Below are 10,421 nucleotides of genomic sequence, written 5' to 3'. Positions count from 1 at the left end.
AACTATGATATTCCTTACACGTATAAATGGAATGCCATAAACTACCACAATGAAAACAAGGATTTTGTGGTTTGTATCTAACAGACTGACTCTTAACTCCTGATTTTGAAGATAAGGAGTGAATATTCTTATTCTTCCTGCAAAAAGAAGCCAGATGGTTAGAACTTCCACAGTTATGACATGCTTTCCTAGGAGCATCAGGAACAGATTTATAGTTATTGCTTTTATTCACACCTTCCTTTCCATTCCTGTTTTTCCTAGGTGATTTTACCTTGTTTGCATTCTTAACATCTTTCAGCTTATGCTTAAGCTGCTTCTTTGTCATTAAGCCTATGTTAACTTCAGCTGTCTTTTCCTGTTTTAGTTTGTCAGAAGCTAATTCCTTTTTAACTTCTGATTTCTCATTTTCAGATTTTTCAGTTACAAACTTAACAGGTTTTAACTTCGGCTTTTGCTTATCAACATGCTTAATTTCTACAGTTCCTTTTTCATTTTTATTTTCTCCATAACCTAAGCCCTCTTTCCAGTTTCCACTGCTCAGCAAATTTTGAGTTGTTTTGCCAGAGTTAGTCCAAGTCCTAATAATCTCTCTCTCCTTTTCTAACTCAGTTTTTAGAGATTCATTCATTTTTAGCACTTCATCCCTAACATAAAAAGCATCATCTCTATCCTTCTGAGTTTGATGGAACATGACTAACTCTTTTTCTAAGAAATCATTTCTTTTCCTAAAAGCAAGATTTTCAGAAGTTAATCTTTCACATGTTAAAGTTTGATCTCTATAACTAACAAACATGGTTTTAAGATATCTTCTCAACTCATTAATATCATCAGTATGAAAAGCATAAGTAGTCTGAGGTACCTTTGTTTCAGCAGCTTCAGAACTGCTCTCAGAACTTGATTTATCAGCATTTGCCATCAATGCATAGTTCTCCTCACTTTCAGAGTCTGAGGTGTCTGTCCAGCTTTTCTGCTTTGTGACAAGAGCTTTGCCTTTGTCACTCTTGGTCTTCTTGCAATCAGGAGATATGTGGCCTTTCTCACCACAATTATAACATTTAACATTGGTGTAATCTCCTCTGTCAGACTTTCCTCCTCTTCCTTCAGATCTTCTGAAATTCTTCTTATCAGAACTTATGCCTTTCCTGGAAAACTTCTTTCCCTTCCTGAACTTCCTGTATGCAATCTTTGTGATTCCTTTCACCATAAGAGCACACAGCTTCATCATCTCCTCATCAGCATCAGTCTCAGGCAAGCTTTCAGAATCTGAGTCATCATCACTCTCAGAACTTGATGACTCAGTATCAGACTTTATGAAAAGAGCTTTACCCTTGTCTTTCTTTGAGAAAGGTGCTTTGGGGGATTCCTCTTCAGCCTTGAGAGCAACTGTCCTTGACTTTCCTCCTTTCCTCTTGCTTCTTTGTTCCATCTCAAGTTCATGAGTCTTGAGCATTCCATAGATTTCATCAAGAGTTGTTTCATCAAGATTGTAGTTGTCTCTTATTGTTGTTGCCTTCAAATCCCAGCATTCAGGAAGAGCTAACAGGAATTTTAGGTTGGTATCTTCAAGATCATACTCTTTATCAACCAATGACAAATCATTCAAAAGTTTGACAAATCTATCATATAAATCATTCAATGACTCATTAGATTTTGAGTCAAAATGTTCATACTCTTGAGTGAGTATTGTCTTCCTGTTCTTCTTAACTGTTTCAGTTCCTTGACACCTTGTCTCCAGTGCATCCCATATCTCCTTGGCAGTCTTGCAGTTGATTACCCTATTTGACATTACATTATCAATGGCACTATGCAGTAAGTGTCGTACCTTGGCATCCTTAGCAATAGATGCTATATCTTCAGCAGTGTAATCACTCTTTTCCTTTGGTACAGTCATTGCTGCTTCACCTGCAACTACAACATCGAGCTTGGTAGGTTTGTGAGGCCCTTCCTTGATTCTATCAAGATATTCTGGATCTGTTGCTTCCAGAAACATGGTCATCCTTACCTTCCATATGGGATATTCAGATGGTCTCAATATGGGAACTCTAATAGTCTCATATCGACTCTGAATTGATGTCTTTGATGATTCCTCAGTTTTGGTAGGCTTAGTTGGAGTTTCTGTGTCAGACATGATTGTGTTTGGATCTTTAACTGTATGTGTGTTTACAGAAGGCTCTGATACCACTTGTTAGGTCACACTATCACTGTAGAGGGGGTGAATACATTGTTTATTACAATCAAATCGAACTTCAAGAACTTAAGTAACAGAAAACAAACTTTATTGAAACAATAAACTCTGTTACAATCTGGAACTGTTATCTCTCAGTGATGAACAAAATATCACGAGAGCTGCTAGGGTTAAGTAAATAATATTCTCGATTATGATAACACTTATAGTGTAAACCCTATGTCTGTGTTTATATATTACACAGTTACAAGATAATCGCTAATTGATATGGAATATAATTCTGCTTCCTAATATATATCAATCAGATATCTTTTCTTCCAAGTATTCCATTCTTTATGGAATTCCTTCTTCATGCATATCTCTTCTTATGTTTATCTTGATCTTCTTAACTTTAATCAGCTGCTGTCCTTATCTGATCGTCCTTCAGCACTTAAGTTCTGATATCTATCTCCTGATGCTTATCTCCTGATAACATAAGTACTGATATCCCTTAAGTCCTGACGTCCAGTATAAGTACTGATCAGTTAAGTACTGATTTGTCCTGTTCAAATAAGATCTGAAATCTAAACATAAAACATATTAGCCATGACATTATCAAATATATCTAACAGCCTGTTTCTTACTTTCTCAGGGGTTTTTATACTTAAACTCATCATTCATAATTGTCCGTCCGTTATGCAAGGAATAAGGATCAACATTGGAGGAGTAAAATGAGGGCGTTATGATTGGGTGAATCACAATGTTAGAGTGGAGTACTGGGATTCGGCCTTTAGGAATTGTATGGGCCTTCGGTCCGTAATAACGTGGGCCTTCGACCCAATGTCTCTAAAGCCCCATGGGCATTCGTTCATTGGGCCTTATTGGGCCCATAGACAACATGTCCATGTCCTTCGGCGGGCCTTTAGTCGGTCAATGAACATCGATCTTGGGCCATCTTATGGTGAAGAAACCATAAGACAATCATCCAGCGTTGCCTTGGTTCCGTTCGTCCACGTGGCAACATAGTGGGTGCATTAATGGGGACAATTGTCTTGTCACATCGTTTCATAGCACCATCTCAACTGTTGAATCCCAACCGTTTCCATCTGGGCCGTCCATTTTAAAACGCCCAGGAGTGGGTTTTTTGACACCCAAACGTTTGGGTTTCTTAAGGCACCTATATATATACTTTATTGTTATTTTTTCCTATCTCCATTTTGCAACCAAACACAAACTCCAACCAAAATTCTCCAGTTTCTTCAAGACTGATAGTGTTAACTCGATTTTCCCAGATTATCCCATTCCGGTAGAGAAGCATCTCCAAATCAGTAAGTATTTTCTGTGCTCATTTACGTTTACTCGAAGTATTTCTTCTTGCATGCATGCTTTTCTTTTTGTATTTGCGCTTGGGATGTTTTCTGGTTCTTTTATTTTGGTTGGTATATTTATGTATGAGGTGTTTCCGGGTAGAGAGTAGGTAGTTTTCTGGGTTGTTTTTCCCTCTTTTTTGGGGCACCATCCGGGTTTAAAGATGGCATGCGATGTGTTCTTGGGCAAGAACTCCCTTCGGGGGGTTTTCGGTTATAGAACATTTTTCGGGAGCCAACCCAGAGTGTTCGGTTTTTTTTTCTTTGCCTGTTGAGTTTAAAGATGGCATGCGAAGTTTTCTGTGAGCAAGAACTTCCTTCGGGAAACCATGTCTGTAGAACATCCTTCGGGAGCCGACTCTATGCGCTTTTCTTTAAGAGTCGTTCGTTCGGTCTCAGGACATGTACTCGGTCCCTTGTTCTTTTAATTTTTCTTTGTCGTTTATTCGAGTACATGGACTAATTTGTCTCTTTATTTTCGAATACATGAACATGGACCGCACGAACACCCTTGCGGGGACTTCTACCTCTTGACCCGAGCAAACAAGGAGATATCTCTTCGGCTCACTGGAGGCGTACCCTGTGCTCAATAACTGCTCGGAGTTGTCGAAGGAAAGAGTGAGGCAGATCTATTTTGAATATTCTGTCCCCCGAGGCTACTTCTGGCTGTACGTCGCCAAGGGAGATGAATAAATTTATGATGCTCCGGGCGTGCCGAAGGGCTACGGAGATTATATTATTGGTATCTCCGAAGCATCATTCAAATGCGGTATGACGTGAGGTCATTCCTTTGGCACTTTTGATGCCGAATCTTAGCGGTGAAGAGAAGGATATATATGCGGCCTTAGTGGACGCTAAGGTAGACAAGCTAGGTCCCGATGAGTTTCGTAATTGAGATTGGATACTCAGTTTGTGGAGTGGGGGTAACAACCTTTTTCCTTCATCTTTATTTTGATTTACAGCTTGCTACATAACTGTTTTTTATCTTCGTTCTGCCTTTATGCATTGTGTTCTTTGTAATTAGCTTCTAATAATCCTTCTTCTATTTTTCTTTTTTAGTGTCTTCTAGGGAAGCTCTGATTGAGCGAAAGAAGGCAAAGGCGGCTGAGAAGAGGACTGACGAGGAGGCGAAAAAGGCCGAGGGGTCCGGAAAGAAGATTGTCCCAGACCCTTCGGACTGAAGAGGATGGAGAGGCTGAGAGGGCGATCCCGCTTCAGCAGGCCCCTCCGACTTCGGAGGACAGCCAAGGGGATGACCTGGAATTTATGGGCGAATGTGGCCCCTCCAAGCAGATCCGGAACATGAACGGGGTCGTTCGGAACTTTGTCCCTGACTGGGCTATTCTGACATCCGACCACACGGTCTATCCGACGAGGCAAGCCACGAAGGATGTGGCTTTAGACCTTTTCCATGGTCTTCAGCTTCCGGCCGACCATTTGCTCTTTAGGGTAGCTTCTCCAACCGAAGCCTGCACGGAGCTTATGTCCTTCTTATCCCTTGTAAGTTGTATTTATTTTGCTTGTACTTTTTTAGTCCTTCATCGTCTTCTACTTCCTTCTGTTATCTGATATTTTTTGCCTCATATATTTTCTGCAGGCTACCCCTTGGGCCGCTGCTGTTGCAGACAAAGTTCGAGATATGGAGGGCCAAATGGCTCAGGTGATGGAGCTTGAACGGAGGTCTAATGCGGCCGAGGAAGAGCTGATGAGAGTTCAGTTGCAGAATGACACTCTGATCATCCAGGCGACTGTGCTACGTAATGATAAGCAGCAGCTGGAGGGGGACCTGGCAAGGGCTAGGAGGATCGCACTTCAGAATGGCCAGCTGAAGAAGTCTCACAAGGAGATTTGCAAGATGAAGAAATAGCTGGACCAGACTAAGGAGCGCTGCTTCCAATTCGGCGCTGATTATGTCCTAGAAAAGGCTCACGGCCTTAGCTGGGATTATAAACAGTTGTTGGATGACAACCTGGAGGACCCCATAGGTCGGGGGCCCCTGGAAGCTCCTGATGAAGAACTCCCAGACAAAGATCCTCAGTCCTAGATTTTTTGGACTTGTAACTTTTATTTTTATTTGTAGTTGATACTCTTGCCTTCAGGTTTCGTACTTATCTGCCTTCGGGCTTTGTACATTACTTGCCTTCAGGGCCTTTATTACAATATCTTTCTTCAGCATTTTTTATTTCTGTCATGCTTTACTTTGACTTAATATTTTTGCTTAGTTTACTGAATCTTCAGCTTATCCTTTGCCTTAGCACTTTTGTACTTCTTTTTCACGTCTTCGACCCTTTTATTGCATCATTGGAATTTTATTTTTCCTTAGAAATTTTTAGACATTGCTCATCTTTGGCCCCTAGTATTAAGGGGTCAAGTTAGCCCGAAGGTAAACTTTGGGTCGTTAAGACTGAATATCTTTAGTCTTTTTGTGCAAAGGAACAAGGGGTCGCCTTCTTTGGGATTGCCCCTAGGCGAGTCTTCCTCCGTTCCACCGGTTAAAAAGTGTACTTCAAGTTTTTTAGGTAAAATATTAAGTGGAAGATTTTTCTTAGGGGAGGAAGGGATCGTCTTCTTCGTGATCGCCCCTAGACGAGTCCTTCTTCACTCCCAAGGTTTACTTGCAAAAATTTTTAAGTGTAAAATTTGAAGTTGAGGACGAAGGGCTTGTTTTCTTCGGGATCGCCCTTAGACAAATCTTTCTTCGTTCCTTCAGTAGTTATGTGCCCTTAACATAAATAGAATTTGTCGGAGGAAGGACGAAGGGGAATGTATTTTTTTAGGATTGCCCTTAGAAATTCTTCGTTCGTCCTAGTTTTGTTAACTCACATTTATATTTTTATAGCATCCTTAGGGCGAAGGACATTACTCTTTAAAGGATTGCCCTTAGTTATTGATCATTCGCTCTATTGGGTAGGCAAACCAAATGTGGCATGCGAAGGGATTATCTTTTTCAGGATCGCCCCTATATAATACTCGTTCGCCCGCTCAATTTATCATAAATTCAAGTAATAAAGTTGTGCGAAGGGAGTGTATTTTCATTGATCATTAAGTCTACACATTTCGCATAGAGTTCAATATGAAGTACAAATGGAAAATAAAAGAATTTTTTCTTACTGATAAAATTTCTGAAGGCGACAAGCGTGCCAAGTGTTCTTGATGGCTTCTCCAACCAGTGTCTCTAGCTTGTAAGTTCCAGGGCGAACGACCTCAATCACTTTGTAAGGTCCTTCCCAGTTCGGCTGAAGCTTTCCTTGTCTTGTTGGCAGCTAATTCCCATAGGACCAAGTCACCAACACCGAATGACTTTTTTTTGATGCTCAAATCATATTGTTGGGTAACCTGCAGTAGGTATTTTATGTTTCTTTGGTGGGCAGTAATTCTACGTTTGCCCGTAATCCGAAGTTATTGACTTCTACATTATATACTTCTGTTCTATAAAACTCTAGGTCCACTTCGACCGGTACAAGGGAATCTGTTCCATATGCCAGTCTGAAGGGAGTTTCCCAGTGGAAGATCTAGGTGTCGTTCGGTTGGCCCATAACACCCAGGGTAACTCTTCGACCCATCTTCCTTTGACTTCACCCGATTATTTTCTTAATTTCCTGAATGATTATCTTGTTGGCCGCTACAATCGCCCTGTTTCCTTGGGGATGTGCAACTGAACTAAACTTTTGTTGGACCCCTAAGTGATGTAGAAACTTTCAGAATTTATTTCCAATGAATTGTGTCCCATTGTCTGAGACACACGTCCCGATTATTTTTGTCGCTCCTTTGGTTTTGCCTGTCTTGTGCTAGTAGGGAGTATACCGACGATATCTATGGCCCACATAGAAAATGGAATGGGGCTCAGAACCTAGGCCATTTCTTCTCGAGGCTACTTCGGAACTGTGGCGAGTAATTGACACTGCTTGCATTTCTTTGCATGTTCATCCGTATTGGCTCAAAAAGTCAGCCAAAAGAACCCTTGCCGAAGGATCTTAAAGGCAAGAGACCGACCGTCCAGATGTTCTCCGCAAATCCCTTCATGCACCATCTCCGAATCCTATTGTTGCTCTTTGGGATTCAAGAACCTCAAGAGGGGCTGAATGGCCGAGCAACAATACATCCTTCCACTGACAATAGTGTAGTTTGATGCCCTATAATTTACTTTAAGAGTTTCCCTTCGATCCAGGGGAGGATTCTTGTTTCCAAAAAATTTCGAATTGGGGTCATCCAATCGGTGCCTTGGTGTATTTCAAGACAGTCTTTCCTTTCGATCAAAGGAGTCTTAACTTTGATAAGATAGATAGAACCAGTCAAGCTCTGTGTCTCAGCCGAAGCTAGCCTGGATAGGGCATCTGATCGATTGTTGTTTTCCTTGCCTATCTGACTCAGTTCAAAAGTTTCAAATGACAGAGAGGAATCTTTTACCTTAGTAGCATAGACCTTGGTACGGGGGTCCCTTTGTTCATATTCCCCTGAGAAGTTCTTAACCACTAACATGGAATTGCTGAATGCCCTTAAATGATTCGCTTCAAGGCTTCGAGCTAGCTCCATTCCAGCTAAAAAAGCTTCATATTCAGCTTCGTTGTTGGTGATGGGAAGTTGAACCGAATAGCTTGGCATATTTCGAACCCATCAGTACTAGAGAGGATCAAGCCTGCCCCACACTTCTTTCCGATGACTAAACTATCCAAAAAGAGCTTCCACTTTCCAGGGGTCTGAATAAGTTGTTCCTCAGGTGTAAGGTCCTTAGTTCCTGAGAACGTGCATTGGACCATAAAATCTGTCAGTGCTTGAGCTTTATTCGCCGTTCGGGAAACGAACCCGAGATCATATTTTCCCAACTCGATGAACCAAGCTACAACCCTTCACAAAGCTTTTGGCCTTGTCAGAATTTTCTTCAATGGTTGATCAGTGACGACCTGAACTGTTCGGCCTTGGAAATAATGTCTCAATTTTTGGGAGGCCATGACCCACCCATATGCGAACTTCTCGGTATTAGGGTACCTCGTTTCTGCGTCCCTAAGCACATGAGACACGTAAAAGGCAGGATATTGATTTCTATCATGACTTTTCACTAGAACCGCTCCAAGTGTTCGGTCAGATACAACTAGATAAAGCTGTAGAGTTTTCTTCGACCCCTTTAGCACGGCGAAGAAAAGAAGTATTTTCTCGGCTGATTTGGAGATGAACCGCCGAAGGGCTGCAAGTGGGCCGGTTAGTTTCTGGATGTCTCGGATACACTTTGGAGCTTCCATGTTGATAATAACCTCAATTTTTCCTGGGTTGGCCTTAATCCCTAAGACACTGACCATATACCCCAAATATTTCCCGCTTTCAACTCCGAACTTGCACTTGTCAGATTAATTCTCATATTATTTCTTTGGAGAGTCTCGAAGCACTCTCTCAGGTCTTCAGCATGGTCTTGAAACAAGGATTTCATGATCATATCATCCACATAAGCCTCTATATTTCAGCCGATCTGCTCCTTGAATACTTTGTTCACCATTCGCTGAAATGTGGCTCCAATGTTTTTAAGTCTGAAGGACATTTTAATATATGCATAGGTTCCTTTTGGAGTTATGAACGCTATATTGGGCACATCTTTGTCGTTCATAAAAATTTGGTGATAACCAGAAAAAGCATAAAAAAACTAAGTACCCGGTATCCGGTCGTGGCGTTTATTAATTGGTCGATGCTTGGGAGAGGGTAGTGGTCCTTCGGATAAGCCTTGTTGAGATCATTATAGTCCACGCACATTCTCCACTTTCCGTTGGATTTTTTGACGACCACCACATTAGCCAGCCAGTTAGGATACTCAATTTACTCAATAAACTTGGCTTCCAACAGCTTTTCCACTTCAGCCACAATGACCTTCTATCATTCGGCTGCAAAAGTCCTCGTCTTTTGCCTGACCGGTTTGGCCTCTGGTTTTATCCGAAAATTATTTTAAAAATTGATTTTGAAAATATTAGATATTTATTTTTGCGGTTTTCAAAAATTATTTATGACACCATCTACTTTGGAAATATGAATTATTTATCTCAGGTGATTTTAAAATTTTTCGAGAATATTTTTATTTGATCCTTAGAGCGATATAGGGTATACCGAGATAACCAGCTGTAGGGGTACCACATCCATGTCATTGTGACACCAGTGACATGACACTTCCGTGACAGTGTGATTGATCATGGTGTATCCTTCTGTTAGCTCTTGGGAGGAGCTTTTGGGCATTTGATATTTGTTCAGGATACGTGGGTGCACCTAGAGTTTGATTTGTGATTTAATTTATGGTGACATTGTGTATGTCGTACACGTTATCCATTCTGTTGCGCACATTAGGTACCCTATGATATGTGTATTTGTATATGTTCTGATCTCAGTATGAAATATCCTAACCCGTCATGTTTTAGCCATACTTGTTTTTAAAATTATTATTTTATTATACACTGCAAATTATTTATTTATGATCTCCTATTTTATAAATTGTATTCCAAATCCGTACTCGGCGTTTGGTTCATGCTGTATTCTTTTTATGACAGGTGCTTAGGGGGGTCTGGGACTGTGTGATGAAGAGCTACCCCATTTATTGATTAGGATTTTGGACTCTATCATTATCTAGACTTAATTATTTAATTAGAGATTTCTATATTTATATTATTGGTTTAGACAGTTTGGAGATTTAATATTATTTTGGAGATTTTAGACTGTGTTGAATTATTGTTTAGAAATATATTAGTGCTCTGTTTGCAGGTTTATGAATTATAGGTAATATCTCCTTTTATTTTAAAGAAGGGAGTGTTACAGAAATGGCATCAGAGCCTAGGTTCTTTCATGTAGAAAACCTACTTAGGTTGACCTGTGAGTTTGGGTAGACGATAGGATGGGTGTTCTATTTAATTTCGTTTCAT

The sequence above is a fragment of the Apium graveolens genome, chromosome 4, assembly GCF_009905375.1.
Source record: "Apium graveolens cultivar Ventura chromosome 4, ASM990537v1, whole genome shotgun sequence".
Taxonomy (NCBI): Eukaryota; Viridiplantae; Streptophyta; class Magnoliopsida; order Apiales; family Apiaceae; genus Apium; species Apium graveolens.
Note: the sequence above shows the minus strand (reverse complement) of the source record.